The sequence below is a fragment of the Malus domestica genome, chromosome 15, assembly GCF_042453785.1.
Source record: "Malus domestica chromosome 15, GDT2T_hap1".
Classification (NCBI taxonomy): Eukaryota; Viridiplantae; Streptophyta; class Magnoliopsida; order Rosales; family Rosaceae; genus Malus; species Malus domestica.
Window position 1 is genome coordinate 40,114,816 of NC_091675.1, and position 4,110 is coordinate 40,118,925.

General features: G+C 35.8%; 1 long non-coding RNA gene across 1 annotated transcript; it reads left to right on the forward strand.

Annotated features, from left to right (window-relative positions):
• The first annotated feature begins 408 nt into the window (after positions 1-408).
• Positions 409-3,397, forward strand: LOC114826947 (uncharacterized). The gene is made up of 2 exons (XR_011576183.1): positions 409-784; positions 3,182-3,397. It is a non-coding gene; the product is annotated as an uncharacterized lncRNA (long non-coding RNA).
• Positions 3,398-4,110: the final 713 nt, after the last annotated feature.

Genomic DNA, 4,110 nt, shown 5'->3' on the forward strand with positions numbered 1-4,110 from the left:
AATACTAAATGTTCTTAATAAAAAAAAACTAAAAACAAAATAAAATAATGGATAGAGACTTATTTATTTTTAGGAGCAGATACCGCATGCACTCACATAGACTTTGTCTAATCAGTAAAAGATGAGTACTTGTTCAGGCGATCACAATGCTTATAACCAAAAGAAAATTTTGTATTGTCCAGACCCAATGAATCTTGAATAATAGAGGAGGTCCTTTCTTGATTGTGACTTTGTGATGGACACCAACTCTTTGCTTTCCCACGTGAAGCTTGACTTTGTGATGGACACCAACAGTTTTCCTCTTCACATACACTGTCAGAGTACAAAGAACCAAAATAACTGTTGCCTTTGATTTCGTCCCCACGTGATCAGCCTTTGAAATATCACAAAAACTTTTGACTTTTATATAGTCTCCACGTGAAGCCTTCCCTAAATTAAAATCAATTTTATTTATTTTCAAAACAATTCCTTTGGAAGAAAACCGATTCCACTCTATGATTTCTTTGGGAAAACTTTGTTCCACAGCCTGGCGGAAAATCTCGAACGGCAGAGACAATTCTCCTTGGTGGATAACGGTATCGTCGGTATTGTGTATTACCGCGAGAGGACGTGACCACGATTGAACGACGAGACCATGGGGGAAGAACACGACCACACTGTTGCCTGCTATGGGTCAGTGGGTTGCTGCGGTGAGTCCACGGTGGAGGAATGTGTGAAAAACGTGGGTTCAGTCTCGGATTTGCAACAGTCAGCGACTGACTACGAATCAATCACGATGGTGCAGGTAAGCCTCTTACGTTTTGTGACCAAATTGCAGAAAAAGGTTCTGAAATTTTGGGTCCAAATGGACACTGCTGGTCTTCTATTTTCTGTGTAGGTTTGATCTTTGCAGCCAAAAATCCCGAGTGAAATGAGTTGTCTGAGGGCCTAATTGGACTGTAAAAACTTTCTGAATTCTTATAATTGTTGGATGAATTTGTATGATAAAATGGTATATTTTCAGAAAGAATTTTGTTCTCTGTCGAATGAAACGGTGTAGGGGAATAAAGTTCAAATTGTTGGGTTAATTCAGGCCTAGGTTCAAATGGGTTGTAGGATGGGATTTTGAACGATTGGGTATTTTTGTGTTTTGGATTCTACAGGAAAATTCTCAGATGACGATTTTGAACTTTCGATCAAAATCGGTTCAATATTCTCCTTGGTCACCAACGCCCTCTTCCCTGATTTCTTCTCAAGTTGAAACTTAGAAAGAATGTTATGGGATTCGTTAATTGACGAAGAGGAAGTCTCGGATGTAGTTCGAGACGTCCTCGGATGAAAACTAGGCAAATTGTTTTGATTCATGAAATGATTGTACATGTGAAAACCATGTTATCATAATCATATTCCAACAAAAATGAAATATGGAAAAAAAAAAAAGACAATATATTTCCATTAAATTACTCAGTTAAATCAAATAACAGGTCATTTTCATGAAATGAAAAATAAATAATTCAAAATTAAAATCCTAAATCTCCACTGAACCCAAACACACAACCCAAGGAGCCTACACAGATTCAAGTTTCCATATTCACAAATAACCATATTTCCATCACTTTCTCAACTACCAAACGGAAAATAACTGAAAACGTAAAGACGAAAAATTGGAAAACCTAACTCAAACCCTATGCTTCTTATGCAACCCCAACAGAAGAAAAGATAAATATCGAAAGTAAAAATGGGAACACGAGTTATTGTATGATAAACATGAAAAACAGTTTTAAGTATGATAAACAGAAATAATGATATGAGATTGAAAAACTCTTAACGTAGAACAAAGTGGGCATATTTAATGTTGCTCAACAGATACAATATGCCAAGTTCAAGGATTGCCACCATCCGGAAGAAAAAAGGAACATCAGTTTAGAATTCATTCCCAATGAGTCGATTTCTAAAACTTCACCAAACACAAAAAAAAAATTGTATTTGTTCTATTCCTAAAAAAAATTTCCCATAGCCTTAGTTTTACCAAGATTCATGTAGTGACCTAGAAATACACAAACCTGACCCTGTACAGTAGAAGACAGACTTCACAAAACTTTTCCGATGAGTATCCTATCCCATGAAGTCCAATCATAGAATCAAATATGACACAGTAGTAAACAGAGAACATCTTGAATAAGATATAAATGTTAGAGAACAAATTATCTTTTAGACCTTATGCATGAAAAGACATAAATTTCAGAACCTATGACTTGCTAAGCAGGTGGATGACTAATTAAAGCTTTTGGATTTTGTATTGCTTATGGCCTGTTTTGGAGGTGATTCTATGCTTAAAAGTGGGAGGTGTTGTTCTCGGAAGTGATTCTAACCCGGCAAAAAGGGTCCCAACTGGACCCTTGATTATTGTATTAGTTTCTTTCATTAAGAAATACCAACTGAAGTTTTAGACACACTGCCTAACGGTTACAAAGCTAAATCAAAACCATGAACATAAGAAAGACATGGAATTAGGATTGCAAACCATTCATTTATAATAAACTAAAGTAAAATCCAAATCTTCAACTACAGGAGGCTAGTTGAGATTAATTAAGTCACTAAATCAAACATTCTTTACAATAACAGAATGAGTACAGGTTTCACAGAGAAACTAAAGAAGGTGCATATACGTGTGTGTGTGTGATTCTCTCTCTCTCTCTCTCTCTCTCTCTATATATATATGTATCTATATATGAGTACTGTGTTTGATGGGTTAGAGAAATACGAAAAACTAAAACTTTTCCAAAGCACTGAAACAGAGAAAATAAATTGGGCGTAAGGTATGCGAGGATCCGAGATGGGGAAGATGCTATGAGAGTTACGGTGAAGATACTGAAATTGTAAGCAAGATGACGTCTGTTGTCTCAGGCTTGCAGGAGCAGCCTCCCCAATGACATCCGAAGGGCTCTACCCTTTTATGGTGGGAGAGGAGTTATATCAGTCAATAGTTATTTATTCATGCTTCTTTTTCATGAAACATTTTGAGTTTTGTCTGAGTTTGATAAGTTACACACTTGTAAGTTTTAAATCATCTCTGTTCCAAAGAATAAGGAAAGAAATATTGACATGTTTGAGGTTCATTTCTTCACTCTGACACTCACTCTTATGCCTACCATAATCTTAGACATTATTAACTTTTTTCCTAATTCGTTTCGTATTTCAGCAACAACACTATTGCATCTGCCAAGCATTTTGTTGGAGAAGGGCGCATACAGAAATTTACTAATCTTTTTTGTTATCATAATAGCATGATCTACCTGTAATGGAGGTGGGGTGGTCAGTTGTGGGGGTGTCTGGGTGTGTGAGTGCTTGTGTGTGTGTGTGTGTTCAGTAACCATCAGTTCATCATATATCAATATAGCACATTCAACCTATCCAATTCAAAGTAGCACATCTCTAATTCAACTTATCCAATTCAAATTAGCACATATCCAAATTCCAATTCAGTAAACCACATATCCAAATCAATTCAAACTAAATACCTAATATTCAATCACATATCCAATTCAAACAACATGGCTAATATTCAATAACATGTCCAATCTTTAAGGACACTTACAAAACAGATTTAGAACAATATAAAATCTACTTAGTAGCAGAACATAAACATCAAAATCCAACACAAAGGCCAAGCAGCATACCAGTTCTCTATCTTGTATGCTCTTAGCTGGATCTTCTTAACTCGTTTCAAAAAAATGTTCATATAGTTCACCTGCAATGATCATCACAGAACCAAAAATTAGACAAATTTGTACCAAGGAATACATAAGGAACCAAGAAATCGGAAAAAAAAAAATCTACCAACAGAGGGATGAGAAGCAAATACCAGGAAATTATGAAGAAGGACAAAAATGATCACAGTGAAACCAAAAAATTCAAATGATGGTTTTAACAAAGCAAACGAGAACAAAACAATAAACAATGATTTTCAAACAGTGCATAACCTGTTGAATCAGAGGAAAAAACTGAAAACCCATACCCTCCCATACATCCTTCTGTCATTCTCTCACTGACCCAGGCACTAACCCATTAATTAACCCCAAAAAATGCACACAGCCATGCATTCTTCTCTCTCTTTCTTTCTCTCTCTCT